Here is an 11,905-nt window from a genome sequence, read left to right as displayed (position 1 = left end):
TTACTATAAAGATTCTTGCTTCACATCTTCTCCTGCCCCATTCCTCATTTCGCTGTTTTCTCTGGAAATATTTTGCTGAATCACTTGAAAGACAAGCCTTCCCCAAATCCTGAAGTTATTCCAGGTAGAACCCAACACCCTGCTCAGTTCTAAGAGCAGGCTATCTCTCCCATTGCATCTGGATAGTTAGGATGACCAAGCTGCCATCATAACCCCCACATCTCTCTGTGTGGGAGGCAGGTGCGGAGTGTGTGTCCCCCTCTGGTGAGGACACAGTGTTTCTCGTTGACACATGCAGCTCGCAGCAGCCGGGCCTCTGGGGATTCTCCAGAGCTGTTCTTTTCTCAGAGACATCTTATTCTGAGTGTGTTAACATTGTAGGCTTTTTGGTCTAGGAAAGCAAACCAGGAAACCTTCCAGAGCAGTTCTGTGATTTAGTGTATTTCTCTAACTCTTGCTTTGGGAACTCTGTGTGCATGGGGCACTTTGCCTCATGCTCCCATGCACAGGAGCATATGAAGAGCAGACAGAAACATTTTTGCTTGTGCTTGAACAACAGAGTCAAAGCACTGTTAGTGAATCTCAAGTATAAGACAGTGCTGTGGATGGACGCTCAGGGCAGTGTCAGATCCATGCAGGGAGGATGGAGGGGTGGCAAGCAATAAGGTCCTACAGCAGCCCAGGGCAGTGACCCAGTTCACTACTTGTGCTTTGTTGTTGTTGTTACGTGCTGTCAAGTTGGACCTGACTCATGGTGACCCCTCCCTGGGTTTCCAAGGTAGTATCACTATGGAAGTAGATTGCCCAACCTTCCTTCTGAGGAGTGGCTAGTGGGTTTGAACCACCAGCCTTCTGGTTAGCAGTCAAGTGCCTTAGACACTATGCTACCAGAGCTCCTACCAAAGACATGGGAGACAGGCTTGCCCAAGAGAACATCTTTGAGGATGTGGCACCCCTTTGTGTTGTTCCCTAGACTTGGCGTAGTCAGCAGGACCTTCCAAACATACGCTCTTTTCTTCTTTACATCCACCAACTTCTCAGAATCTCACAGAAGCCTAGGCTCTTGCTCTTCTATCTCTCCAGTAGATTCTGACTCAGGGACTCTGTAGGACAGAACAGAACTGTCCTCTAGGGTTTCCTAGACTGTACTCTTCATGAGAGCAGATCACTAGGTCTTTTCTCCTACAGAGTAGATGATGGGTTCAAACTGCTAACCTTTCAGTTAGCAGCTGAGCACATAACCATTGCCCCACCAGGGCTCTCTCCTAGGCTCTCAGAGGTGAAGAAATAGTAGAATTGTTTAATATTAGATAATATTCAAATTATTATTTAATAATAGAATCTAAGACTTTTGGGGCACTAACTGTGGGTCTGCACCATCCTGAACACCTCACATAATCTCATCTAATCATCTTGAAACTACTGGGGAGGGATTAACATGCACATGACTGGGAAGAGGAATAAAGGTCACAGAAAGGTCCCATAACTTACCTGGAGTCGCCCAACTCATCAGTTGGATGCTTGGGCCTGGGCTCTTGGCTCCAGAGCTTAAGCTCCTGAGGTGCTGAATAGGGGTCAGCAGTGGACACAGCTCTTGAGATGGTCCAGTTCAGACTCCTTGTCTGAAAACAAGGATGGGACCAGATATGCTGTGACTTGCTCAGGGTCACAGATGATTACTGCCTAGTGGAGATCAGGGACTGATAACTCTTATTTTGAGTAATTCTGGTTTTCCAGAAATTATTGCCCAAATTCTTCTAGCAGAAAGAAAAGCAAGGGTGTGGATGACTGTAGTACTTGTCACAGAGTCTCCATCAGAGAGGGTGGGGTTCTTGGGCCTCCCTCAGGTTCCTTGGTGGTTCAAACATCGCCTCCTGCAGGTGCTGCTGCCATCTCCTCTCCACCACCTCTGTCTTCAGTCCCACTGCCTGCCCCTCTGGCCAGCATTAGAACGTCACTGTGCCATCAAGTAGGACACCATGCCACTGTGATGTGCCTGTGCCACATGTGCCAGGCATTGTGCTGGATCCTTGACCAAGGATGGGGCCCTCAAGTTACTCAAAGTGCAGTCAAAGCACATGAACCAGTGACTGCTGTATAATGTCCCAGGATTTAAGATCACATCTCATGGAACACAAATAAATGGTGGTTGTCATTCTTCAGTAGTTAAGCCTGGTGTTGGTCCAACAACAGACACTTAAACCAGTGGAACAGAATTGAGAACCCAGAAACAAATGTCCACCTGGACAACTGATCTTTGACAGAGGGCCAAAATCCACTAAATGGGGGAAGAGACAGTCTCTTTAACACATGGTGCTGGCAAAACTGGGTATCCATTTGCATAAAAATGAAACAAGATTTTTACCTCACACCATACACTAATACTAACTCAAGATGTATCAAAAACTTAAATGTAAAACTTATAAGTATAAAGTCCATCAAAGGAAAAAATGGGGGCAAAGTTAGGGACCCTAATTAATGGCATAAATAGACTGTCAAGTAAAACTCAGGATGCGCAAACAGCAGAAGATAAACCAGATGATTGGGACCTTCTACAAATTCAATTCTTATGTGCGTCAAAAGACTCCTCCAAAAGAGTAAAAAGAGAACCTACAGAATAGGAAAAAAATATATTCAGCAACAACATATCTGACAAGGGACTTACCTCTAAAATGTATACAAAACTTCAACATCTTGATATCAAAACGATAAACAATCCATTCAAAAATGGGCAGAAGATATGAATAGACAAAGAAGATATTCAGGTGGCCAAAAGACACATGAAGAAATATTTGTGATTATTAGCTATTAGAGAGAAGTGAATCAAAACAAGATTATCATCTCACCCCAGCAATAGTAGCAAAGTTCAACAAGACAGAAAATAATAAGTACTAGCAAGGATGTGGAGAGATTGGAACTTTCATATACTTCTGGTGGAATTATAAAATGATACAACCATTGTGGAAAATGGAAGTAGAAATACCACGTGATCCAGCAATCCCACTATGAGGTATATATGCTAAAAAAGTGAGAGCTGGAACATGAATAGATATATGCACTCCCATGTTCATTGCAACATTATTCACAATAGCAAAGAGATGGAAACAACCTAACGGCCCATCAGTGGACTAATGGATAACCAAACTGTGGTACATACCCACAACAGAATACTGTGCAACACTAAAGAATAATGAAGAATCTGCAAAACACCTCATAACATGGATGAACTTGGAGGACATTATGCTGAGTGAAATAAGTCAATCACAGAATGACAAATATTGTATGAGTTTACTATTGTATAAAGCCAAGGAAAGGTTTACATATGGAAAGAAACTTTCTTTGTTGGTTACCAGGGATGAAGAGGGGAGGAGAGGGAAAATTGTCAGTCAGGTAATAATAGACAAGTATTGATTTGGGTGAAGGGGAAGGCAATATACCAAAATCAAGTGACCAACACAGTAACAGTAAGGGAAAGAAGACATGGAGAGTGCACAAGAAGACAGACAACAAGGTAGTACTCTTACATGCACAAAAGTGCATTATCAGTAATAACACATCAATCTGTGGGTGGAGACAGGAAAACAGGCAGGATGATCAGGTATGGGTAAGGTAAAAGGGAATATACCCATGACCATATGCAAGTTTGGCAGATGATATTTCTATATACATATTTGTGCTATAAGAATCTCTCTCTCTCTCTCTCTCACTCTCTCTTTCTCTCTCTCTCTCTATATATATACACACACACATATGACAGCTAATGGGGCAAATTTATGATAACTTCTTAGCTACAGCCAAACACCTTGAAGGAGTGAGTCACTGGGCCTGTGAGCTCAGTACCATAGTTGCAGGGGACATCAAGCTCAATTAGCATAACACACCACACAAAAACATTGTACCACATCCCACTTTGGAGAGTAGTGCCTGTGGTCACTTACGAGCAGTGATCTAAGATGAAACAATTGTTCTCTCCTCATCTGGAGCAAAGAAGAGTGAAGAAAATCAAAGATGCATGGAAACTATTAGTCCAAGGGACTAGTGGACCATGGGAACCTCTGCCTATATGACTATGAGACTAGAAGAACTAGATGGTGCCCAGCTACCACTGCCAACCAACCACTTGGAAAGAGATCAAAATTGGAAAGCCTGGATAGAGTAGGAGAAAAATGTGGTACAAAACTCAAAATCATAAAAAAAGATCAGGCTTACTGATCTGATAGAGACGAGTGAAACCCCCAAGACTATGGCTCCTAGTTACCCTTCAGGCCTGGAATTGAACTCACTTCTGTGACTTCCAGCCAAATAAGAGACAGGCCCACCAGGTACACAGTTACCCCAGCTAGGTACATTCCTTAGAACAATCAACCCTGGGAGATCAGAAGGGCAGCATTTGCACAGGGAGATAGCTCAGAGGGCAGGTGTGTGTAGGAAAGAAGGACACGACAAACATGAGGAGGAAGCGGGAAGAGTGCTGTTATACTGTGGGGACTGCAATCAATGTCATGAAACAAAATGGGTATGAACTGTTCAATGGAAAACACGTTTGTTCTGTAAACTTTCATCCACATCACAATAAAAAAATAAATAAATAAAAGGTCAGCGGTTCAAAACCATCAGCCACTTTTCAGGAGAAAGATGAGGCAGTTGGCTTCTGTAAAGATTACAGCTTTGGAAATCCAATGAGGCAGTTCTACATTGTCCTATTAGTTCCCTACAAGTCGGTATCAACTTGATGGCAGTGGGTTATTCTTCTGTATTGTGTGTTTCTGATTTGCTTGTAATAATCACTTTTTGATAAATAAGCATTAATAAAACTATGCTTTTTAAAAGTCAATGTTTTCAAAGTTTTCAGAGTCAGGTTTCAAAGTTTCCCAGGGAAACTTATTTTGAACTGTCAAATTTAATAAGATTATGGGCCAAGGCCTTGGGAAAAAGTACAAGTCTATAAAAACCAAGGTTATTTTTGCCCAAATCCTCCATATGGATCTGCCCTGTGAGTTGGGAAGAAAAGCAACTCCTCGCTCTCAAAATATGTTCACCGCCTTTGAATCGCATTACTGGCACAGTGCTATTTGTTTGCATTTAAGGATTTGATTTCATGTCAGGAGTTTAGAACTTCTATTGATGAATATTAAGGACTTAGCTCTGGTGGCATAGTAAGGAAAAACATTTGGCCAGTAACCGGAAGGTCAGTGGTTCAAACCCAACAGCTGCTCCATGGTTGGAAGATGAGGCAGCTACTTCCGTAAAGATTTACAACCTTGGAAACCCAGTGAGGGTCACTATGAGACAGAATCAACTGGATTGCCATGGGTTTGGTTTGGTTTGTTTTTTTGTCATGAGTACTCCTTCATGAACACAGCTTCTACCATATGTTCATTGTCTGAGAGAAAAACCCACCATTTGAACTTACTGCTCATTCTTGAAATATCTTAAACTTCATGACACTATTTACTCAAATATGTTGACTTAATGGAATTTAACTTTATTTCTGACAATGATTTTTTTTTTTAATGTTTAATGGTTTTCCGAAGTAATCTGTTTTATTTTTTTATGAGGGAAGAAAAAGCAGATAATAAGAATAACTAGGCTATATGTCTATATATAAATAAAGAAAAATGACATGTCTTCAGAATCCTTTCTCTCTGCAGGGATGGGTACATTTCTGGTTGACATTATAGCATAATTGACCAAGGACATTGGATTTATGAAGCCTTTTCTTAAGCCTCTCAAAATATGTGTCCAAAAGCTAGACATGGCAGGCGAAGAAAGTGGGTAAAATAGGTGAAGACAAGTCAGCCAAATATCTGCCGGGCCTTTGGTATTTTATTTTGCTCTGTTTTACTGTTTTCTTGCTTGAGGAAACTTGAGAAAATAGATTTGCTCCCAGACCCAGAGCAGAGGCTATAACGTAGTGATCTATGTGAGAGCCTTTTTGGACGAAGGGAGGTATGACTAACTCCATTTCTTCTGGTCCAGTATTGCTGTGTGAAGGGGTCTCTTGGAGTTGTGCACAGCACATCTGTATCTTGGCCATACCTCCTGTTCTTGGACCCACTTTGAGACTCTGTTCTTGAATGCTTCCTGTGGTTGTAACCTCCCCACAGTGGGACCATAATGGGAGGGGCTCACTGGAGAGCAGGGAGCACCACATTGTGACTTGGAATACTCGTGGCAGGGCGGTGAAGACCTTTCTGCTTGAGGTCAGTGGTGCAATGAATTTTCAGCAGCTGTTCCTGCTGCTGCTTCCAAGGATCCATGTGGGCTCATAGTAAGTTCCCTCGTGAATCCTAGTTGGAACACACAGGTCTGACATTCCTGACTAAGTGGCCGACGTGGCCATCTCCTCTACAGTTTGATTGAACAGCTGACTCTGGGAATTAAAACAGGAGGTCCACGTTGAAGTAACAAGCAGCCAGAAGGTTTGGGTTCCTGCTTTGCGGGAATAGCTGGGATGTGTTAGTTTGGGAGAGAGAAGCATTATGTCAGCTATCTGTCTTCAGTCTGTCTTCTAAGAGTGATTTGTTTGTTCTTTGGGCAGTGCACAGTATATTCAATATTCTTCACCAACCTTAAAATTCAAAAGCATTGATTCTTCTTCTGTCTTCCTTTTTCATTATCCAACTTTTGCATGCAAATGAGGTTCCTGAAAGAATAAATCAGTCTTAAAAGAAATACGACCAGAAAGTTCCTTAGAAGCAAGGGTGGTGAGACTTTTACTCACTTGCTTTGGACACCTTATCAGGAAAGACTAATCAGTAGAAAAAGGCATGATGTTTGGTAAAGCAGAAGGCCAACAGAAACCCCCAATGACGTGCATTGACACAACAGCCACAGCAATGCTCGCAAATGCACCACTGACCCTGAAGACGGCGCAGGGCCAGCATTTCATTGAGTTACATGAGGTCACCATGAGCCAGGGCCGACTCAACAGCAACTAACAACTCCATCTGTCTGTCTATCCCCCCTCCTTTCTGTCTTCTCTCTCTCTCCCTCCCTCCCTCCCTCCTTCTCTTCTTTTCATTATACAAGAGTATTTCCTAAAAAAAAAAAAAAAAGTGGATAGAAGTTATCTTATTTCAAAAAGAGAACATTAAGTGACACAGTACCATTTTAAGGAAGTAACATGCACTTGGATGCTGAAAGTATGAATGACAGATTGGAACAGGACTGTGAACCTTTCAAAGATGGGGTGCAAAGTCTTCAGAAATGCACTGATGGAAGCAGTCAGCCCCAAAGACCACAGGGCACTCATTGTTCCTGGTGGCTGAGAAAGCGAAGGGTCAGGGGGTGTAAGTGAAGGCCTCCCTGCTTCCCTCCCTGGTACAGAAGTCCCCTTTTAAGTGCAAGCTCCTGTTGTATAATTGAAGGGAAAAATCACCTCCTTTCTCCCAATTTCCACCTCCCTCTCCCACCTCAGATGGATAGAATGGCACCATCTCCTAGGCCATTCTCAAGAGTAGTTTTAAGCTTCACAAGGGTCTTTGTGAGGTTAAGGAAGGAGCCATGATGACACAGATGTCTCAGAGATGGGCCCACATCTTGTGGCTGGTGGGCCCAAGGAAGCAACAAACACTACCATGCCTAATATGAAGGGGGTACTAGTTCCTTTGTGGGCATTCATGACCTCACAAGTTACGGACTTCCTAGGAGAATGTATTCTTCCACATGGTTTTGGCTTTTTTTCTCCTCCTTGAAGTTTGAACTTTGGAGTGTCTGTGAGTAGTGTGAGTTTGTGTGTGTGAGTGTGAAGAGTATGAGAGAGAGAATGTGTGTGTCTGTGTGTTCCACCAGTTGGTACCAGCTCAATGTTTGGAAGAAAAGGAGACCAGCTGAGGGGGAGGTTTTGACTAGGCTGTCCTGGGTGAGTCCACATCCAGCCTCAATTACTCTTCCAGCATCTCAGGGTGTATTATAGCTCAAAAACTCAAATGGGAGAAAGCCCTGCTGGCCAAGAACTGGGTTCTGCTGCCAGGGCAAATTTCTGGGTAAGAGAAGGGGTCAAGCTTTTTTGGGTGCTTTTCTTTTCTTCTTGTTAGGTGTCATCAAATCAGTTCTGACTCCTAGTGACCCTGTGCCAACAGAATGAAACTCTGCCCGGCCCTGCACCTTCCTTAAAATCATTGCTATGCTTGAGCCCTTATAGCCACTGTCAAGCCATCTTGCTGACATTCTCCCTCTTTTTTTTTTTTGGTGACTCCACTTTGCTAAGCAATCCTTCGCCAGGGACTGGTCCCTTCTGACAACATGTCCAAAGTATGTGAGATAAAGTCTCACCATCCTCAATTCTAAGGAGCATTCTGGCTGTTCTCCTTCCAAGACAGATTTGATCAATCTTCTGGCAGCCCATGGTATTTTCAGTATTCTTCACTAACACCGTAATTCAAAGGCATCACTTCTTTGGTCTTCCTTATTCATTGTCCAACTCTCACATGCATAGGAGGTGATTGAAAATACCACAGCTTGGGTCAGGTGCACCTTATTTTCAAAGTAACATCTTCTTAACACTTTCAAGACATCTTTTGCAGCAGATTTGCCCAGTGCAATATGATGTCTGATTTCTTGACTGCTGCTTCTATGGGCATTGATTATGGATCCATAAAATAAAATAAAATCCTTGACAATGTCAGTCTTTTCTCTGTTTATCATAATGGTGCTTATTGGCCGAGTTGTAAGGATATTTGTTTTCTTTATGTTGAGGTGTAATCCATACTGCTGACTATAGTCTTTGATCTTCATCAGTAAGTGCTTCAAGTCCTCTTCACTTTCAGCAAGCAAGGTTGTGTCATCTGCATATCACAGGTTGTTAATGAATCTTCTTCCAATCATGATGCTTCTTGATCCCACTGAAAGATGGAGAAAGTCTCCTCTTCAGCCTTATAATTCCCTTTAGTTACTCTAGACCATTTAGTAGAATCTTGTTCAAGTTTACATGGTGATATGGAGAATAAGGGACGGGGGTGTGAAAGGAAAGCTGAGCCAGCATGACCAGGTGTCACTCACAGGCTGGGTCCCCATGTTCTGAGGAGTAATACTTGCACACAGAGAGAAGCCACTGTGTCTACACAGAGACCAAGGTTGCAGATGCCTGCTTCCTGTTAGGGTGGGACAAATCTACAATCTTTGTGGCCAACTAAGAAGGGAACCCAATGAGACAATTATTGATGGTAAATAACTTCTAAGGCTGAACAAATTGCTGAAAGACAAGCAAAGTAGTCAATTTGGAATCACTGCAACAAAACTGAGGCATTGATACATAGTTGGTGGAGCAAGCCATCCAAGAGAACCTTGCCAAGGGGACCTAACTTCTTTGTGATGCGATAATGAGATTGGTGGGTAATGGGAATGCTGCCTTAGGAGTGTCTAAGGCACTTCTGCTGGCTGTGGTAGGTCCATAAAATGCATCTCAGACAAAACCTGCTGATTTTGTATTCATGTGTCATAGTTCCATTGGCTCCTAGTTTTTTTCCCAATGAAATCACACACCAAGCAATTACTGATAACTCAGTGCCAAGTCTGGAGCAAGTACTGATCTGAGGAAAACACCTTTCTCAATTGCTACTAGTTTTGGAAAGTATTTTGGAAGTTGACATTATGCCTTCTAATTCTTTGGAAGAAATAAAAGAAGATTCACTGGGGCCTAAATGAAGAAATTCGTTGGGAAAGAAAAACACAAATGTAAATGAAAAATGCTGGAGGCATACATTTGGCTGGGCAAGGGCATGTGTGCTGGAGAGAAGACTTACAGCAGGACAAGACATTTTGTGGACGCCTACAGTGACTCCAAGTAGCCCTGATGGCAGAGTGGTTAAGCACTCAGTGCCTAACCATAAGTTTGGCAGTTTGAACCCACTGGCAGCTCTGAGGGAGAAAGATGAGGCAGTCTGCTCCCCTAAGATTACAGCCTTAGAAACCCCTTCAGGCAGTTCTACTCTGTCCTATAGGGTTGCTAGAGTCAAAATCAACTTGATGGCAATGGGTTTGGTTTTGGTTTGCTTTAGTTCATGTCTGTACCCCTGTGCCTAGCACATGGAGGTGCTTGGTCCACATGTTTTGGGTGAATGGACCAAACCTAACTTGAATAATAAGGAATTTCGGTTGAGTGTGGTGACAGATGTCTTTGCCCCAATTGTTATCAGGCCTTGGACTTGATTATGGAATTCCTGTCTCAGAAGGTACATGCAATTCAATAAACATTGAATGCTAGATTCAGAAATGAATAAATAGTTTCTTAAGTATTATATGATCAGGAAAGAGGCATGCAAACAATTAGCTATGAAAACATAGTGAGAGAATTGCTGCAAGAGGTGAATATTCTCACTGGGGGGTGTGTAGAACAGTATTTTCTCAAACTGGCTGAGTAGGAAATTTTCAAGGGGATGTTGTAAAAACACAAATGTGCAGGCTCTGGCCCAAAGCTCCTAAATCAGGATCTCTGGCGGTGACTCTGGAATCTGCTTTTTTTTTTTAAGAAAGCTTTCCATGTGAATCTGATGATCAGCTAGGTGGGTTTGACAAATTTAAGTACAGAAAAATAAGCATCAAGGATATCTTTAAAAACTGGCTAACATAAACCCATTTAAAGTGACGTTGGTGTAGCTCTTCCTAGAGGCCAGGGGCCAACTTGCTCCTGGTAACCTGAGGGCAAGTGTGCTGGACATGGGTAAGTCGTCCTGCTCACAGGTCTCAGACTGCCCACAAACTGCCAGTCAGCTCCAGACAGCAAGGACTTCCCCTGTAGAGCACACACTGTGTTCCAGGGAGATTAAACTGGTATGTCCTTGATGTCATGGACAACATTACTTTCTGTAGGTACAAATGACATTAAGGACATGAAGAAAGGAAAAGGTCATTAAAAGACAGAAAAGAAGGAAAAGACAAAAATGATATCACAAGAGATTCTGACACTGTTCTTGTATGGCAAGTAGCGGAAGTGAAAGGAAGAAGTGATGAAGTCAAAGGTGGAACAAAAGCTTGCCTTTTTCTTTTTCTTGTGATTTGGGTTAAAGTTTAGAGAGCACATTGGCTTCTCCATTCAGTAATTCATATACGTTTTGTTCTGCGACATTGACTGCAGCCCCCTCAATGTAACAACTCTTCCTACATCCTCCCCGTGTTTCCTGTGTCTGTTTGTCCTTCTTTCCTATCACTTTCTGCCTTCTGAGCTTTATCCCCTAGGCAACTGCTGCCTTTTGATCTCAGTTTGGTTGTTGTTCCAAGGAACATGTGCTTCCCTGGTGTTATTGTCTACCATATAGGCCTATTGATTGGCTGTAATTTGAGCCACAGGGGTGAGTTTGGTTCCAGGCCTGAAGGGTGTCTAAGGGCTGTCATCTCGGAGGTTGCACCAGTCTCTATCAGACCAATAAACCTATCTTTTTTTTTCCAATGATTTTGAGTTTTGTTCCACATTTGTCTTCCACTCAATTCAGGACCTCCTGTTGTGATCCCATTCAGAGTGGCTGACAGTGATACTGGGCACCATCTAGTTCTTCTGGTCTCAGGGTCATGAACAGAAGGTTTCAAAGGGCAGCTCAAGAAGACAAACTAAAGTATTACAATGAAATGTGCAAAGACTTGGAGTTAGGAAAACAAACGGGAAGAACACACTCAGAATTTCTCAAGTAGAAAAGATTGAAGAATAAATTCATGCCTCTGTTGCAATACTGAAGAATTCTATGTGCAAGATATTGAATGATACAGAAAGTATCAAAAGAAGATGGAAGGAATACACAGTCACTGTACCAAAAAGAATTGGTGGACATTCACCTGTTTCACAAGGTAGCATATGATCAAGAACTGATGGTACTGAAGGAAGAATTTCAAGCTGCACTGAAGGCACTGGCAAAAATCAGGGCTCCAGGAATTGACGGAATACCCATTGAGATGTTTCAACAAATGGATG

Source organism: Orycteropus afer, unplaced genomic scaffold, assembly GCF_000298275.1.
Source record: "Orycteropus afer afer isolate SDZICR_OR568_19922 unplaced genomic scaffold, OryAfe1.0 scaffold00356, whole genome shotgun sequence".
NCBI lineage: Eukaryota > Metazoa > Chordata > Mammalia > Tubulidentata > Orycteropodidae > Orycteropus > Orycteropus afer.
The sequence above is the reverse complement of the archived record's forward strand: the minus strand, read 5'-3'. Positions refer to the sequence as shown.